Source organism: Euprymna scolopes, chromosome 4 (genome assembly GCF_053919585.1).
Source record: "Euprymna scolopes isolate OS-2025 chromosome 4, ASM5391958v1, whole genome shotgun sequence".
NCBI classification, from domain to species: Eukaryota; Metazoa; Mollusca; class Cephalopoda; order Sepiida; family Sepiolidae; genus Euprymna; species Euprymna scolopes.
Genome location: NC_136485.1, coordinates 15424713 through 15431660, shown reverse-complemented (window position 1 = coordinate 15431660; position 6948 = coordinate 15424713).

The window sequence follows — 6948 nt, the reverse complement described above, 5'->3', positions numbered from 1 at the left end:
GTCCAAGAAAAAAAACTTAAAAAGCTAAGAACAGCATCTATTAAGAACAGACCTTTGATCTTAACTAAAAATGCCAAACACGAAAGTGTTATGGACAGACCGACAGACAGACGGGCCAACGGAGTGACTTATAGAGTCGCTTGCACGTGACTAAAAATCATTTAAACTTCATTTTATGTTCGTTTTCTCTTTTTATTTTATATTTATATATATATATATATATATATATATATATATATATATATATATATATATATATATATACACTTGTGCCCGATATTATTCATACCCCACCTTGAAAATTGAGTTTATTATGTGTAACTTTGTAAGAATTTATTGTTTACGTCCATATTAATACATATTCTTAATAAACCTCTTCTGATCATTTTCGTCATTGTAAAATCTCGGGATACTTGTAATAAAAGAAATATACAGCTATTTATAAAATCTGCAATGTTCAAAAATAATCATACCCCCTTATTTTTTCAGTATTAATCGAATTTTTGACTGTTTGTTTCCTGTTTGATTCTTATTTTGAATGCTTTTATACAACCTTTGATTAATTTCATTTCGTTTTTTGCATTTTTCAGAAATTAAAATGATATCAACTGAAAACCAATAAAAGAATAAAAATTATTAGAATGGGGAAGAAAAAAGAGCTTAGTAAATATCTTAGGACTAAAATTGCGAATTCACATAAGGATGGTTTAGGTTACAAGTCAATTTCCAAGAAATTTGAGGTCCCTACAGCAACAGTACAGAGCATCATCAAAAAATTCCAGAGCCACCACACAACAAACAACTTGATTGGTAGAGGAAGGAAAAGGAAACTGTCTGCTAGAGCCACCAGGAATATTGTAAGAAGTGTTAATGCAAATCCAACCACCACTACTAAGGACATTTTAGAAAATCTGGAGTCTTCTGGCATAAAAATATCAAGGCAAACATTGCAAAGGACTCTGCATGAAAATGGTCTGAAAGGAAGAAGACCAAGAAGGACCTCATTGCACACCGGAAAACACCTTGCAGCACGTCTAAAGTTTGCTAGGACCCATGTGAATTCTCCAGAGTCCGTTTTCTCAAGTATTTTGTGGACTGACGAAACAAAAATTGAATTGTTTGGCCATATGGATGCTTCTTACGTTTGGAGGAAGAAAGGAGAAGCTTACAACCCAAAGAACACCATACCCACGATGAAACATGGTGGTGGTAGCCTAATGTTTTGGGGCTCCTTTTCGGCTAGTGGTCCAGGTAGTTTGGTCAAGATAGATGGAACCATGAAGAAGGAGCAATATTTGGAGATACTCCAGAAAAACATTAGACAGGATGCGGAGAATCTCCATTTAGGACCAAACTGGGTCCTTCAACAGGATAATGATCCAAAACATACTGCCAAAATAGTCAAGAAATGGTTTGAGGATAATCAAATTAATGTTTTGGAATGGCCTTGCCAGAGTCCCGACCTGAACCCTATCGAAAACCTCTGGCACATATTGAAAACTGAGGTTAAAAATCGGAAAGCTAGAAATTTGAGGGATTTGGAGAACTACTGCATTGAAGAATGGTCAAAAATCAGTGTTGATGCTTGTAAAAACCTTGTTGATAAATATCCAAAACGGTTACAGGCAGTTATTAAGAATAAAGAGCATGCTATTGACTATTAGTAAGAGAGGTATGAATAATTTTGAACTAGTGCCATTATTGTTTTTCTTTGTATAATGTTTCAAACTTGCATAATTTATTTATTTGTTGAGTTTAAATTAAATGCCTATGCTTGATTTATTGTCTGAAATCCCTTTAATATTGTCTACCTTCTGGTTTGAGCAATATTCTTATAGAAATATCAAAGATCCGAGGGGTATGAATAATATCGGGCACAAGTGTGTATATATATATATATATATATATATATATATATATATATATATATATATATATATATATATATTTTATTATTATTATATTTGCATTAAAAACGTGTTTTTGTGTTCTGTCTCGACGTGACAATATCGTTTAGAAAATCAATCTTTTTACCCCTCTCTCTCTCTCTCTCTCTCTCTCTCTCTCTCTCTCCACGCTGCATAAACTCATTTCTCAGTTAACAATAACCACATCAAGTTGTTTTTTCATCATTAACACACACAAACACACACACACACATAATTTTAAAGGGATTAGAACAACATTCTAAAGAGCAGAGTATATTTTAATGTATTAGTAAATTCATTAATGCAATTAAAATAAAAGAAAACAGTGCCCATTGTAATGTAGATATATAATAAGTTCGATAGGCATAGATATCCTAGAGCTATTTTAATATTGATGATTGATAATTTGTAATTAAAATTAAAAATAAAAAATCGGTTTCATAAGAAAGAACAAACAAAATCAATAAATTGTACGATCGTTTCGGAAACGATGTTTTTATTGAGATAGACAATAAGTCTTGGACAATAATTTTATCATTTAGTTTTTTTAAACAAAATCTCCTCATCAGCAAAAATATTGGTATTTTTTTTAAAGACACCAAAAATAAAACTAGCATTTTTTTTTAGGTAAGGTAGATGTATCTGGAAAATATTTAAAATATAAAGGAAAATAGTTACTTTTTTATATTGAAAAAAGAAGTAAGATAAAATGAAAATAAAATTAAATTAAAAATAAAATAAAATAGGGTTAAATGGTAAGGTTAAGAGAGGATATTTTTAAAAAGATTTTTAACAAGAATATATATACCTTTTAATGGTTCGCCTTCTAAAAGTCGTAAGTATCATCGTCAAAGCATTCATTTGGATCGTAAATGTAGTTTATGAATGCTTGAAAATGTTGATATATATATAAACTTTCAAAGGAAACGCCAATAGAATAATATTACCAGTTTGAACTCGTTAGTAACGCTAAATTTGAAATCCACTTAAATATTGGAATTACAAAGGGAGATAATTATATTCAACTAGAAAAATAAAGAATTTAACTGTTCAAAAGGAGATAACCACTAATAAATTTAATTTTTTATATAATAAATGAATCTTATTGGTAGTAATTAAGCCGCTATCAATCATAAAAAATGTATTATTACTAATATATCTTAAAATTTTAAGATATATATTATTATAGCGTTTTATCATTATTATTATTATTATTATTATCTTATCTAGTATTTTTGATCATTATTTTCTATTTTATTTTATTATCTATTTCACTTTAAATTTATGTTACTATTTTTATAAATTTACGTTCTATAAATATTATAATTGCTATTAAAAATATTATTTTTATTTAATTACTACCAATAAGATTAATTTATTATATAAAAAATTAAACTTATGGCTTCAAATCATTTAACAAATCGCATTTCAAATTTTTTGGAAAGTTGTTCAAAAAAGTGCTACAGCTGGATGTATAGACAATATAAATTTGAATTGATTAAAGTGGGTCGTAATTTTACCGGAACTGTGAATTGTGCTAGTGGGTGGGGAGTCTGTTTATAAACTAATTTTCGCGTGTGTCAAAAGAAAGGGGGGTTGCAAATGTGTTTGTTGACATAACAAGTCGCGTGTCAGAAAAGGGTGAAAGTTAGGGAGGAAGAGAGGGTTTAATAAAAAGTAATAGAGAGAAACAAAGGGAATTATCTCTATGATGAAGAATGAAACGTTAAGCGTTTATAGACTCAAGTATATATATATTCATAACGAGACATATTTATACATATATACATACACACGCATACATACATATACACACACATATATATACATACACAAACACATATATACATACACATATATACATAAATATATACTGTAACAATCGACACTTATATCTCTATTTTTTATTTTTTTCCTTTTTATATATTACTTATCTATCTTTTAGTTACTTAATTTATATTTTTTTATATTTTATTAATTACTAGCAGGATCCGTTAACTGGCGTTGCCCGTTCGTTTAATGGTGGAAGATGCGAATATCAGAATATGAGAATGACTACTGAGCAGTCAATCAGCTGTGCCGGATTTTGTAATGGAAGCAATTATTGTCTATAAATAGGAATATGTAAATGTTATGGTATGTGTATAATAATCAGTTAAGAGCGGTTATAACCCAGCAGAGTAGGAATATGTGAAAATGGTGCTGGTGTCTAGTGGGAGCGGTGGAAGCACAGAATAGAGAGAAAAATAGGAACTATTTCCTCTAAAGATGGTGAAATTGCGATTGTGGTGCTCCTCTAAACTAACATAAGAGTTTATTATAACGTGTAAATGTGTATATAATCGTCGTTCTATAGTTACATAAGATAGTGGCTAATAGTGTAGATATAATAAATTTGTATGTGGCATCTGTTGTTGTAAACTTAGGTATTTTTGTCCAGAGAGGAAAAACTGTGACGTTTTTATTATATAATAATTGGGATATTCTAAATATTATTTTATTATATTTATTTTATCTTTTATTTATTATCTCTTTCTTATTTCTTTACTATTTATATATTCATTTATTTACTATTGCCATTTAAGAAATGATTTTTATTGGTAGATTATTATATTATATTATTAACCTTAAATCAATAGAGTTATTACAACTAGTTATTATTATTTTTATTAATATTTAAAATAAACACTAATTCTTCTTAGATATAACTAGCCTGGGTGCCCGGATGTTTGGAGGTGTGTGTTGAGCAAAAAAAAGTGGTAGCAGGCAGGCAGGCTCGAACCCATACCGCGAAGGAGGAAAAGAATGTGAAAAATAAAACGTGACATCTTTGCCCTTGCATCGATTGCGAAACTGGAAGTGGCAAATGTTTAAATTAAGGCTAGTCAATCGAAAAAAGGGGATGACTTTCGAAAATATCGGCGAAAAAAGCGATCCCTCGTAGAAAAGTGCCCAGTTGAGGGTGAAAGAATTAATGTTTTTAGGCAATTTTTCGATATTTGTCGTCCAAAGGGTCGATCTTGAAAACGATTCCAATCTTGTGAAAATCCATCGCCTCTGTCGAAAGTTTTAAGCAGACATACATACATACATTTAAAGAGACAGGTTAGATTTATGTTATAGAAAATTTATATTGTTCCGATCTATGATACTCCCCAGATATAATTAACTTTTAAATGTAGGGTTTTTCTTTTAATGGAAGAAAATTTTTTAAAGTTAGTTGAAATACAATCAAATAAAATATAGCATATTAAATATTTAACGCTGTCTTATCAGACAGAAAAATAAATAAACAAATGAATAAAAATAAGTTAAAAACAACCACACAACCAATTTTTCTTAAAAACGATTGTCTAAATTGGCCTCAATTGTTTTGTCTGAATGTGTTTGACTTGTAAATCTGAAGAAAAACATTCGGATGTCTATTGACCCACTTTATTTTCTTTCCATTTTATTTTTTTATAGTTTAAACACGTGACTTTCTCAGCTTCTATCTTAGCCAGATTGTTTCTTTTTTTCGTCTTCATTTAATATGACTTTTTGAAAAATAGAAAAAAACTTTCTGTCGCCTGAAGAGAGTCAGTTGGTTATTGTTATAACCATTGGACGAAAACATAATTTTAATTGTGTAGTGACATTTAAATAATGTTTATCTGAATATAAATAAAGGTACACCTTGCTTTTTATTATTGAGCACTGTTATATAAACATCGTTAAATTCATTGGTTTTTATATTTGAATATTCTTAACCTGTATTCTTCTATGTATGTTAGGGTAGGTCGATTTTGGTATTACGACTATGTCTATGCAGAGAAAGTTGTCAAATAGCATTGAGAATAACCACATAAAATACTTTTTTTTACAAAACTACTGTTTTTTGAGCAAATGAATTTAAAAAGTGAAAAAATTCAATATTCCATCGCTATGTCGCCAGATGCCGGATTTAAATGAAAGAATAAGCATGCTCTAGTAATTGTCTGTATTTTTGAGATGAGGTGTTTTCATTGATTGAGATTGTCGGACTGACTTACTCATCTTGGTTGTTATTGTCACAACGTTTCAAAATTAATGGCAAAGGATATAGATATTTGGAGGGCAGTAAATCCCTGTTTGTCCCAATTAACTAGCTGTCTAGCTGAATCCACTGTCAAAAACTTTCCCCACTCTTTATCTATGCCTAAATCAAAACGTAGATTCCATGAATAAAGCTTCTTTCTTAGAACTGCACGCCTGTGGAACTCTGTTCCGTCTGCCTGCTTCCCTCCTGACTACAACTTGGATGTCTTCAAGTCCAACGTAAACAAATTCCTGATGAACCGCCCCCTTAAGTAGACACTTTAAATATCCACACTAACATACTGTACTTACAATAACCCTTATTCTTGAGTGGCTTCCGGGCCTTGATAAGTGGTGACTACCTTGTAAAAAAAAAAGAAAAAAAACTGAATTGTACACAAATTGCAGGACACCTGCTTTAAAAAAGTTAAGCAAATAAATAGAAAATCTTTATCCACATTCGCCAAAAATGCTCTCATAAAAAAACAAATTATTTGTGACCTGCCAATTGCAAGTTGTAATGGACAAAAATGTTAAATGCAGAAAAGAAGGCATATAGTCTGTACCTGTCCTATCAAAAACAAAGTTTATTTTTTCTAGCTTTTTTTAATTTTTTATGCCAATATCATACACTTCTTAAATTAAATTAATTTCTATACTTGTATTTTACGTAAGCCAATGAGAAAAGAAATTCTTACATTATGTAGGGTTTTTCTTTTAATGGAAGAAAATTTTTTAAAGTTAGTTGAAATACAATCAAATAAAATATAGCATATTAAATATTTAACGCTGTCTTATCAGACAGAAAAATAAATAAACAAATGAATAAAAATAAGTTAAAAACAACCACACAACCAATTTTTCTTAAAAACGATTGTCTAAATTGGCCTCAATTGTTTTGTCTGAATGTGTTTGACTTGTAAATCTGAAGAAAAACATTCGGATGTCTATTGACCCACTTTAT